This window comes from Aotus nancymaae, unplaced genomic scaffold (genome assembly GCF_030222135.1).
Source record: "Aotus nancymaae isolate 86718 unplaced genomic scaffold, 86718_ANA_hifiasm-v0.15.2.pri h1tg000041l, whole genome shotgun sequence".
In the NCBI taxonomy this organism is placed as follows: Eukaryota; Metazoa; Chordata; class Mammalia; order Primates; family Aotidae; genus Aotus; species Aotus nancymaae.
This window is the reverse complement of record NW_026988455.1, coordinates 43,100,126-43,113,519: the sequence shown is the minus strand read 5'-3', so window position 1 is coordinate 43,113,519 and position 13,394 is coordinate 43,100,126. Positions and strand designations below refer to the sequence as shown.

The following is a 13,394-nucleotide window of genomic DNA, read 5'->3' as shown; positions in this document are numbered from 1 at the left end:
GCTCATAAATTCAAAGTAATCAAAAACATATACTAAATAAGATGTCTTTAAGCAGAAACAGACATAAAACAAAGTTTTATATTGCTCAATTGGTGAAAATGTGACCAGAGTCTTTCAGGAACCTAACCCTGTATTTCCCCTAAGATCAATGGTTCAATATTTGCTAATTCAGTGTTTGCAACAACTTCACAGAACGTTACTATGAACAGAGAATTGACTGTACAGCAAGAGACTATTTTTACTGATATAAGAAATAAGTTTATTTTGGTGGGAAAACATGAATTCTTACTACAAAAGAACAAATTCTTATCTACTCATCTTTCTAAAGACCAACATTCATTATGTATAGAGAAATGATGTGGAAATACACTCACAAGCATGACAAAATTCTAAGGATTGCATTGTGCATTATAGGGTTGTTGTGAAGATTAAGCAAGTTAATATCCATCAAACAAGTAGAGCAGTAACTGATGCATACGCACTAAATTCCATGCTGGACGCAGTGAACCTTGCAGTTTATAAACTCATATCATTTCAGGGAAATTGTCTTGAATTATTTTATTCTTCACTTATTGTGTTGTCTCTGTTCTCTCTTTTGGAAATCCTTTATTTGAATGTTGGGTTTCTTGTTGTCCTGATCCTAAAACTTTCTTGTCTTTTCTCCACCTTTCTTTTTGTTCTTTACTATCTACTTTCCTCTCTGTTTCTTCAGCCCTACCATTGAATTATCTTTTTGTTTTCTGAATCCTTCTGTTTTAATAGGATTTTTTTTTTTTGTTTCATGACTGCAGTATCTTCTCCTTTCTATCTGAAGATGTTAATGAAAGTTTTAATGATAGCTTAAAAAATTCTTTTCTTCCCCATGCATACTCTGTATTTTCTCCAAAATGTGTTTCGTTTCTGTTTTTTTATTTGTCTGTATGGTATCCCTCTTCCGTGCTAGAGACATTTTCCTCAGGCACCTGCTAATGAATCCTCTGCTCATGATTAAGAGGTGGGGCTCCGAGCCTGTGACTGAGGCTTGCTGCCTTGGAGCTTCCCTGGAGGAATCTAGGTGGGTCATTATTTCAAAGAAGCCCTAGTACCAGTACAGTCATGCATTGCGTAATGTCAGAGATGTGTTCCGAGAAATGTGTTGTTAGGTGATTTCATCATTGTATGAACAGCACAGAGTGTACTTACAGAAAACTAGACGGTCTAGCCTACTACACACTGAGGGTACATGGTAAAATCTATTGCTCCTAGGCTATAAACCTGTACAGCATGTTACTGTACTGAACAGTGTAGGCAATTATAACACAGTGGTATTTATTTATCTAAACATAAAAAGGTACAGTAGAAATACAGAATGAAAGATAAAAAAATAGTACACCTGTATAGGGAACATGTCATGCATGTACCCTGCAAGACTGGAAGTTGTTCTTGGTGAATCTGCAAGTGTGTGGTGAGTCTATAGATGTGAAGGTCTAGGACATTACTAAACACTACTGTAAACTTCATAAACACTGTATGCTTAGGCTACACTAAATTTATAAAACGATTGTGTTAGTCCATTTTGCACTGCTACAAAGGAATACCTGAGACTGGGTAATTTATAAAGAAAAGAGGTTTATTTGGCTCACAGTTCTGCAGACTGTAAAGCACGGCACCAGCATCTGCTTGGCTTCTGGGGAGCCCTAAGGAAGCTTTTTCTCATGGCAGAAGGTGAAGGGAGGCAGGAATGTCACACAGTAACAGAGGGAGCAAGAGAGAGGGGAGGAGGTGCCAGGGTCTTTTTAACTACCAGATCTCATGAGAACTCATTACTGCAAGAAGGGCACCAAGCCACTCATGAGGTTCCACCCCCATGACCCGAACAGCTCTCATCAGACCCCACCTCTAATAATGGGGATCACATTTCAGTATGAGATCTGGAGAGGTCAAACATCCAAAATACATCAACAATATTTTTCTTTCTTCAAAAGAAATTTACCTTAGCTTATTGCATCTTTTTTTTTTTTTGAGACGGAGTTTCGCTCTTGTTACCCAGGCTGGAGTGCAATGGCACGATCTCGGCTCACCGCAACCTCCGCCTCCTGGGTTCAGGCAATTCTTCCTGCCTCAGCCTCCTGAGTAGCTGGGATTACAGGCACGCGCCACCATACCCAGCTAATTTTTGTATTTTTAGTAGAGACGGGGTTTCACCATGTTGACCAGGATGATCTCGATCTCTCGACCTCGTGATCCACCTGCCTCGGCCTCCCAAAGTGCTGGGATTACAGGCGTGAGCCACCGCGCCCGGCCTATTGCATCTTTTTTACTTTATAAGTTATTTTATTTTATTTTATTTTATTTTAACTTTTGGACTCTTTCAGCAACACTTACCTTAAAACACAACACATTGTATAACTGTATAAAATTTGTCTTTCTTTATATCCCCATCTGCTTTTTATTATTTATTATTAATTTATTATTAAACATTTTTTTTGACTTTCAATTTTTTTTTACTTCATTTTTTTCTTAAAAATGAAGACACAGTCACACACCTTAGCCTAGACCTACACGGGGTCAGGATCGTCAATATCACTGCCTTCCACCTCCACATCTTGTGCTACTGATAGGCCTTCAGGGACAATAACAGTCACGGAGCTGTCATCTCCTGTGATAACAATGCCTTCTTCTGGAATACCTCCTGAAAGACCTGCCTGAGACTGTTTTAAAGTTAATATTTTAAAAAAATAAGTAGAAGAAATATGCTCTAAAATAGAAATAAAAAGTGTAGTTTAGTAAGTACATAAACCAGTAACAGTTGTTTATTATTGTTATTAAGTATTATTATATACTGTACATAATTGTATGTGCTCCACTTTTATATAGCTGGCAGCACAGTAGGCTTGTTTATACTAGCATCACCACGAATATGTGAGTAATGCATTGTGCTATGATATTACATAGGCAACAACGTCAATAGAAATTTTTCAATTCCATTATAACCTTAGGTAGTCTTCACAGTACATACTGTCCAGCCTATTGTTGACTGAGATATCATTATTTGGCATGACTCTATTTTAGTCTCTCCTCTAGGGCTGGTCATATTCCCAGATAAGCCTCTTCAATCTTCTGAAGGGTAAAGAGTGGACTGTGCTCTTAGAGGGAGCAAGGCAATTGGACTGGGACATCAATATGAATACTGCATTATGTATGGTCACTGAATTGAATTGCGTTTTTGATTAAGGACTTTCTTACCCCACAGATGAATAAATTTCTAGCTTTCTGCTAAGGGAGGAGAGGGGCAGTTACCCCGCAGTAGGGGAAGAAGCTTTAGAGCATCACCTGCTTTTCAGATAGCTCTCCCCACAGGCCTTTGCCGACTTAGGATTCATTCAGCTTTCTGCTGAGTCAGGAACCACTTGTACATCTTCTCTTGAGTTTCCCAAATTTGTTTCTCTTGTCCCTTCTCCTGCTCTCCATATTCTTATGTGTTAAAAAAGTCTTTTCTTAAGTCTCTTTACTATGGTTTTAGTGGAGCTTTTGGTGGAAGCAAAATTCTATGTTCATCTTAACTCTGATGTTATCAAGTCTCATCTGATCTGCCACCTCCCCCAGATGACCTTCCCAAACCTACTGCCACCCCACTCCCTATAACTTGGTTAGGTCTCTGATTGTGGGTGCCCATAGCACTGTGTGCTTCTTTTATGCAAACACTATTAATATTTCTTGCAATTATTTGCATTCTTCTTGTTGTTGCTGAATTCAGTGCTCTGAAGGGAAAGACTATCACAACCAGTCCCCAGTGCCTAGCAGAGAGCCTAACCTGCAGCAAATACACCACAGTTATCTCCTGAGTTAATAGATTCATTACTTCTGATGTTGAACAGCAAATTACAATAGAAGGGGGTTTGGCTAATTCCTGTCTTATTTGATTTAGGGGTTCAAGGCCTTTAGAACCAAAAGTTGTTCTCAATTCTTTTTGGTAAATGCATTTGAAGCCATAGTCTTTTAGAAAATCAGCCCTTATTAGTTTGAATTGCTAGAATTACTCATTTGTTTTATTTGATTCATGAGTATTAGCAATGAAATAAATACATAAATACCTTCAACCAGCCTCCACTAATTCCGTATGTAATTCTTTCAGTTAATATATACTAATTATAGAATGTTTCATACGGTAGAATGCTGTGGTGTTTTAGAATCTGCTCTTTTGAATATTAAATAATCTTTTACTTCTTGCCAGCTCTACAGCTGTGAAAGTTAAATGTCAACTTTAAAAGGCAATGAATAAGAATGAGTTTGCTCAATGGACCAAAATGTGCTTCAATTTATAAAAGAAAGGCTGTAATAATAAGGTAAATTTAAGCTTTAGGTTACCTCCTAAGGGAGAAAACATCAGAATAAGGTATAGTTTTGTTATTAAGGAGACATTAGGTTGATGCACTTATCTTACTTTTTAGATAATGTCCCTTATGCTGTAATGGCATTTGACTGACTCTTTTTCTCCTAACTCAGCCTATGTCCCAGCTACTTTATTTTGGACCAATGTAAAGGAGACGTAACACCTTTACTCCATAAGTTGATAGCAAACAACTCAGTGAAACTCATTGAAAATCAGAACAACTAGAATGTTTGACCCCATCAGGACTTGTCTCCTGACCTTAACTAAAGAAAAGGGCTCTGTGAATAATCCCTTCCGTGTGCATCACAGATGGAAGAGATAGATGAAAAACAAATTGCAATATAGGGAACAGTTAGGATGACACTAAAGTGACATCAAAGACTTAAACTTTAAATACCAAATTTATAGACTTTGAGTCTGGATTGAACTTGTCTAGAGTTAAAGCAATTATTTTCCTTGAGAGCTGATCTCCCATCAATGAGTCTCCAAGGAATTGACATTGGCCAGTGATGGGCAGAGTGACAGTCCAGGAGACTCAAAGACCTCTCAGACAACATTAATGCCCATGTTGTGTCAAACTATTAATAATACAGATGCATGTGTAGGGAGTCTTTAATATGTGTAACTTATGCTACATGAGTAGAGACAGTAGAGGAATAGAAAAGTAATGAGAGGCACATTTCCTTTATGGCATATAGGAAAAGTGGATAGGAACATGAATATAGTTAGTAAGTCAATTTAAGAGTTTTTATTTGCCTTCCTACCTGATTCTTGAGCATTCTCAAGTGAACTTTACTTAATTTGGAAGTACTCTTTATGAGGCATGGACAACAAATTCACTAATTATCAAAAGGCCCCTGTATATCTGATTATTTAATACAAAATCACTTGATGATTTGTCTATAGAACCAGATGATTGTAGCTAATTCATTCTAGGAAGTAAGCTTTCCATGTACAAATATCTGGGCTATGTCTATGACCATTAAACAAGCAATCAGAAACCAAAACAACAAAACAAACTACAACCAGAACTGTATCAAGCAGATCCGAATTTGAAAGGGAGATGTAGTAATATATATAATTTTATGTTAAGATCTTATTTCTCAGAAGGGCTCATTTAAATATACACGTAGAGTTCTTTCTCTATTTTCACTGTTTCACTTGATTTCCCTTTTTTTTCTCTTTAAAAAAAAAGAAAGGAAAAAATATACATATATAAACATATGTGGTCGGGATAATGATCCACAGAAGAAGTCAGTTTTTTTTTTTTTATAGGGAAAAATAAGTTCAGGCACAGGGTATTTGCTGTGTGAGAAGCAGGTATGTGGAGCCCTGGGCGAGTTTGAGGACAGCCCAGGAGTAGAGTTTCTACTGGAGGATGGAGAAGCACCCGAGGTAGACCTCACACAAGGTCAGCCCTAACTACTGCAACTTGTAGTTTTTACCAAATTTCATTGCCTCCTGGTGGTAGTGATTAGTGTATATTGTTGAAATTTCATAATAAATGACTCATTTCCACAATTAAATCCAAAATCCCATTATGTGATCCACATAATGGGAGAAGAAAGAAATTAATAGTGTTTGGGATCACTTTTTGGAAATTGTGTGTGTGTGTGTGCATGTGTGTGTGTGCGTGTGTGTGTGTGAGTGTGTGTTTCCTTTTTTCAGAAAGAACATGGTATAGAAAAATAGGATAGGAAACCTGGGTTCTATTTCTGGGCCTCCAATAAACTTGCTACGTGACCTTGTGCTGCCTAATAGCTCTCTCTGGACTCCAGTTATTTCCATTTGGAAAATGAAGGGATTGAACCAAATGATCTGTAAAGTCCTTTCCTGCTCTAAAATTTTATGGCTCTAGGAGAAAAGCATCTATAGTTACATAAATGGGCAAGTTAAATGAGGCCCAGAAGTAGTTCAGGCAGTTAAATGTTCACTGTTGGGATAGAGCACTTATCCATATGTGTGTGGAGTGGTCACTTCACAGTAGCAGTAGCAAGCCTGGGCTGCAGTTTAAATTCTTCTCTTTTATTCCTCTCCTTGAGACGTTAGCATCTATAAAACCTTTGGCACTCTTCAGAGGAAAGGAACTAGATGTAAATAGTAAGAAGGATTTTTCTTTTCTCAAAGTACAGTACGAGACATTTACTTTTTTCCTACTTATGCACTTGTGTGATGGCTTGTCTCCTGCTCAAATACTACCCAGTTATTGAACATTTTTCGAGAAGAAAAAAAGTTTAAAAAGTTGTCCTATGGTGTCGATGACACGGTTAGGCTTTGTGCCCCTACCCAAATCTCATTTTGAATTATAATCCCCATAATCCCTGCATGTCAAGGCAGAGACTGGGTAGAGATACTTGGATCATGAGGGTGGTTTTTCTCCGTGCAGTTCTCTTGATAGTGAGTGAGTTCTCATGAGAGCTGATGGTTTTATAAGGGCCTTTTCCCCCTTGGCTTACTCCTGTCTCTCCTGCTGCCCTGTGAAGAGGTGCTTTCTGCCATCATTGTAAGTTTCCTGAGGCCTCCCAAGCCATGATGAACTGTGAGTTAATTAAACCTCTTTTCTTTATAAATTACCCAGTCTTGGACAGTTCTTTACAGTAGTGTGAGAAAGAACTAACACAGATGAGGAGGAGAATAACAACAAAAAAATGCGAAGAGGAGAGTGGGGTGGTAAAAGGCCATTGGAGTGAGACAGACTGAAATTCAGTTCTTGATTCTCCATCTTATTCATTGCAGGACCTTTCATTTTTGTCTGTCCAGCTTTCTTCTTTTGAACAACATCTTCTTACCTATTCAGTGTAATCTGACTAGGCCATATAATGGATGGCTGACTCTTTTCCCCATTTCTATCTCCCCACAAGCCCAAGCGTTGGGCACAAGATCCAGGCCAGGCCATTCAGAGGATCATAATTGGAGTTCTGGGGAAGATCCCCACTCCTGCTCCAGTTTGCAAGTTACAGAGGACATCCTGCTTCTGTGGGAGCATCTATCTATAAATAAAGTTAAGCAGTTGTATGGAAAAAGACAGTTCTGATGATATCCTTCTTATGTGAGCTGATGTTTTCCTTTAATTTTTATTTATCAAGTTTGAGTGGGGTTTCTATACCTTATACTAATACTAATAAAAGCAAACACTTACATGGTTAAGTACACTTAACCATAACACTTATGTACCAGGCACTATTCTAAGTGTTTTATATATGCTAACTCATTACTCCCTACAAAAACTCTATGAATTGGTTTCATCATTATCTGCATTCTGTGATGGGAAAGGCAGAAGCACAGAGAAGTAAATAACATGTCCAAACTCTCACAGGTGGCCAGGGACAACAGCCAGGATTCAAGCTGAGATAGCTTAATGCCAAAGCTCATAGCCACTCTTCTATGCTGCTTCTCTGAATAACAGACAAACTAGGAGACCTCTGGCATATACTTAAGTGTTCTGAGCATCACTTACCTCTGTAAACATGGAGAGAATAATTGCTATATTTAGGCAGGCTAGGCATTGTATTAGTCAGTATTCTTCAGAGAAACAAAACCAACATAATATTTATGAGGGGATTTATTATGGGCTCACATGGTTATGGAAGCTGAGACGTCCTACGATCTGCCTTTTGTGAGCTGCGGGGCTGAGAAAGCCAGCGGTGCAATTCTCTTAGAGTCTGAAAGCTTGAGAGCCAGGGGAGATGATGGTGTAACTCCTGGTTCAACTCTGAAGGCCCAAGAATTAGTGAGGCTGCTGGTATAAATCCCAGGGTCCAAATGCCAGATAACTAGGAGCTCAGATGTCCAAGTGCAAGAGAAAATGGATGTCCTAGCTCAAGAAGAGAGAAAATGTACCCCTCCTCTTTTTGTTCTGTTCAGGCCCGTCACAAATTTGATGATGCCTATCTACATTGGTGAGGGCAAATCTTCTTTACTCAGTCCACTGATTCAAATGCTATTCTGCTTTGGGTTAGCAAAATAGATGGACAGCTACAGACAGAAATAATGTTTTACCTGCTGTCTGGGCATCCTTTGTCCCAGTCATGTTGACACATAAAATTAGCCATGACAAGCACTCAGCTTATAAAGGAAATACTGGTGAAAAGTTATTCATCCATTTTGAAATTTCTTGAATCAAATGTTCCATTTTTTAAACTACCTGGGCTCCTATTTCCTTAGACATGCCTAGGTCCTGGCTTTACATTTTTGCCCTGGGAGGCAGGAATCCTACCTGAGTGTATATCACCAACTTGGGTTTCCTGGAATGGATGGCTTGGCTGGTACTGAGTGATGATGGCTTTCTAATTGGCAAACATTATTTCTAATGTTTACTGAAATAATTTCGGAGTCAACCTAAATGTGATTTTTCTTTGCATTATCCTTGCATATAGGATATCCCTCCTTAGCTGAGGTATGTTAATGCCAAATGACCAAGTAGGTGGGATATTTGGTGTTAATATTTGGGGTTGTTACTCAGGTCCTGATGAGTTTGGTTTGAAATTTGGATTGTGTGCCTTGGCAAAGGATATTTTAATGGAAGGTAACAATAACCTAGTCTATCATTATATACTTGCATGGTAATTCAAATAATTTGATAAGAAAATATATGTGAAAGCACATGATATAGTGCCTGTTAGAGCTAAGTTTTGGCATCCTGATGGCTGACTCAGACCATCCTTTGTTTCCTGTAAGTCTTTATTGAGTCTAACTTTATTATGGTAGCCATTCAAGTTACATCCACCAAGTGGAAAGTCAGGTTTCTTTGTGGTTTTGGGTGTGCTCACTGAGGCTCTAAAACTAACATTATGAAGATAGGCTTATATGATTTATCTTGTGGTTACTAGTTTGCAGAGATGGCCCCAGCACTTTTTTCCCTCCCTGAACATGCATGCTGCTGCTCCCAGAAAGAGGCTGAGGTTATTTGCTTGCCCTCTGAACCTGGGCTGGCCTTGTGACTGGTTTTGATTAATAGAATGTGGCAGAAATGATATCCTGGGACTTCTGAATACAGACATTAAGAAAAATAGTAGTTTCTGCTTTCTCGGATCCTAGCTGTAAGAAGCCCAAGATCCATGGAGAAGCCACATGGAGGAGAATCAAGGCATTGTGCTTGACAGCTCCAGCGAAGCCCCCAGACAATAGACAAAACAAGCTTCCAGCCTTGTGAATGAGCTGTCTTGGATTGTCCAGTCCAGTCAAATGTCTGGACAACTGTAGCTCTAGCTAACATCATTTGGAACAGAAGAACCACCCAGCTGAGCTAATCATTCCACAGAATAATCAGAGACAATAAAATGGTGGTTATTTTAAGCTACGTTTAGGCCATAACAATAGATAATTTAAACATCATTACATCATTCAACATTCATATCTCTTAATGCCATGCTTATTTGGTTATTTCTTCTAATATTAAGCCTATGGGTATAGTTTCTGCCATTTCTAATCTATCAGAGATGCAAGCAGTTCAAATTGTGGGGACTGATGAGCTAATAAAACAATGTGCACAATAGTCAACTCAAAATGGATTAAAGATTTAAATGTAAGACCTGAAACCATAAAACATAGAGAAAAATCTTGACATTGGTCTTAAAAATGATTTTTTTGGACAGACATCAAAGGTGCAGGCAACAAAAGCAAAAAACAAACAAACAAAAAAACAAAAAAACAACAACAACAGAGACTACATCAAATAATAATTTAAAAAAAGCTTCACTGCAAAAGAAACAAAAATGAGGCCAGGCATGGTGGCCCCAGCACTTCGGGAGGCCAAGGGTGATGGATCACTTGAGGCTAAGAGTTTGAGACCAGCCTGGCCAAGGTGGTGAACCCCCGTCTCTACTAAAAATACAAAAAATTAGCTGGGCATGGTGGCGCGTGCCTGTAATCCCAGCTACTCAGGAGGCTGAGGCAGGAGAATCGCTTGAACCTGGGAGACAGAGGTTGCAGTGAGCTGAGATCACACCACTGCACTCCAGCCTGGGCTACAGAGTGAATGAAACTCCAAAAACACAACAACAATGATGACAACAACAACAACAAAAACAAAAATGAAAAGGCAAGCTATGGATGAGGAGAAAATATTTGTAAGCATATATCTGATAAGAGCTTAATATCCAAAATATACAGGGAACTAATGCAACTTAATAGTAAAAATAAAATAGCCTGATAAAATGAGCAAAGTACTAAATTAGGCATTTTCCCAATCAACACATACAAATGGCCAACAGGTATTTAAAAATGTGCTCAACATCACTAATTGCCAGGCAAATATAAATCTTAACTACAGTGAGATATCACCTCATGCCTATTGGGATGACTATTATCAAAAAGACAAAAGATAAGTGTTGGCAAGCATATGGAGCAATTGGAGCCGATGAACACTGTTGGTGGGTACGTAAAATGGTACAGCCATTATGGAAAAAAGTGTAGACGTTTTTTAAAAATAAAAAATAAAACAACAATATGATTTATCAGTCATACTTCCAGGTACGTATCCAAAGGAAATGAAACCAGTATCTTGTAGAGATATCTGTACCCCCATCTTCATTGCAGCATTATTCACAATAGCCAAGATACAGACTCAACCTAAGTATCTGTTGATGGGTATTATTCTACCTTAAAACAAGGAGGAAACCCTGCAATCTGTGACACTGTGGATGAACCTAGAGGACATGGTGCTAAGTAAAATACACACACAGAAAGGAAGATACTGCATGATTCACTTATCTGAAAAGTTGAATTTATAGAAATTGAGAGTAGACCGGTGGTTGCCAGGACCTGAGGGGTGGGAGAAATAGAGAGATGTTGGTCAAAAGGTACAAAGTTTCAGTCATGTAGGATGAATACATTCTAGAGATCTAATGTACAGCATGAGGATTATAGTTGACAGTAATGTATCACATACTTGAAATTTGCTAAGAAAAGATATCTGAAGTGTTCTTATCACAAAAAAAGGTAACTGTGTGAGGACATGGATATGTTAATTAGCTTGACTGTAGTAAAATCAGTTTAATATGTAAATACAGATCAAAACATCATGTCATGCACTTTAAACATGCTGTTTTTATTTAAAATAACAAAAAAAACCAAAGTGAGTGGCAAAGATTTTTTAAATATCAGGGCTGTGGAATTTATATTTAAGCCTGACATTTTCTTCTTTCCCATGTATATTAATAATGAGCCAGTATAACTAGTATTGCTTTTCATAATATTTAAAGTTTATGTAGTTGTTACAGAAAATAATTAGTTATAATAACTTAAAGTCTTCAGTTGATCTCAGTGAGTAGTACTGCACTATGCATCTTTGAGCTACAGAGGTGGTTTCACAGGAATGTAGCCCTTCCAGACTTTCAGAAATCTTTGCAGCTATCTGCATTTTATTTGATTCTGTACTTGACAGTTACATTGTTAAATTATTAACTTAACATATAAATCTAATATTGTTCTTTCAGATGGCTTTTAAATATGCTGAAGGAATAACAAACCAAACAAAGAGGAGGCAGACAAATCCAGGTCATAGGTTTTGGGTAGTTTATTAGGGGAACTTACAAGCAGGGGGACTTACAGAAGAATAAGGAAGCCACAGTCCAGGTAGATCGCCACATCGCAAATCCCCAGACCCAAGGCTTTTATCTTGGGGAAAGTATCCCTGCTCTAGAAGGAATCTGTAGGTGGCTATGGGTGTCAAAGCTTATAATTTCCAGAACAAGGGTTGTTTTGGAGGAAACTTACAATGAGTAAATCTTCCTACATAAGGAGTAATACATCAATCAGACGTTTGGGAGGCATTCTTGAACTTGGGGTTAGTTAGAAGTTACATGGCAGATTAGCATTTAAAATAAAGTCACTCTTCTCTCCATATTGCCACTGTACTCCAGCCTGGGTGGTGGAATGAGACCCTGTTTCAATAAATAAATAAATAAAAAGATAGCCCTGGCATTCAGCAGCTTTGGATTTGTTCTGTGGCTAATTCAGTAAGTAGAAGTAGGAGGAAATGTCAGGGATGTGTGTATCAGCTCAATGTAAGATTTTTTTTTTTTTTTGTAATGATGGTTGCTGTCAAGAATGAGACAGAGTTTTCCAGAGTGCTTGTAAGTTGCACCCTCACCTGCACAATGCACCCCCATCCTCACCTCAACACACGATCAGGTGGACTCCATGGCCCACTGTGGCTATGCTTATCTTAAATAATGGATACTGCTTCTACTGCTGCCAGTGACAAGATTAACTCCAAATTAATTCCTTGCTTCTTTAAGTCACGTGCTCACATTCAGACTCCTAGATGGGACCTGACTGATTTAGTGAATACATATCACATGCCCTTGTTATGGCTGCCAGAAATGGTGTGATAAAATATTTGCCCCCCTATCTAGACAAAACAGAAAAGAAACAGTTGATCTTTAAGGTTCTTTGAAGCCTAAGAAACTGTGATTCTGTGGGCTTGGGTACATCATCTTGTCATGATGTTACCACTGGTGTTAGAGCAGGTGTGTAGGCGTTTTAACTCATACCAGGACTTTTATGATAACTCCAATATCAGACACCTTCTCCTTTCTTATCCTACAAAACATCTTTTGTTGTACTCTACCTTACAAACTGTATAATAACTACAACCTTTAAAGATGCAAGAGGGCACGTGTGGCAAATTGTGGGTGGTGCGGGGTGAAAGCCAGCTGCCTAAATTCCCAACGTCCTTACAGTGTGGCATGTCCTGGTGAATTTACTGGCTTCTGGTCTTCAGTTTTACATTTCCAGAAAGCCCGTTTTATCAGTACTTCAGAATTTATCTGACACATGGAGATGGACTCGTGCTCGTTAATTTCACGAGAAACACCAGAATTCTAATTAGTTAATTTATAATGAGAAATAAAAATTTCAAGCACACCAGATGGTCATATCAGCCTAATAAATGGCATTCTCTCTCTATGAAAAACCATATGAGAAGCCAAACAATAATCAGAATGTTGTTCACTGTTTGGAATCAGAGCAAGGGAAGTTGGTTACGTGATTACAATGATTAACGGCCTTAGATTCTGAT

At 38.3% G+C, this 13,394-nt stretch overlaps 1 protein-coding gene across 1 annotated transcript in view; it reads left to right on the top strand.

The window, feature by feature from the left end:
* CFAP95 (cilia and flagella associated protein 95) overlaps positions 1 to 13,394 on the top strand; it is a 78,365-nt gene that overhangs the window by 38,638 nt on the left and 26,333 nt on the right. The window lies entirely within an intron of this gene.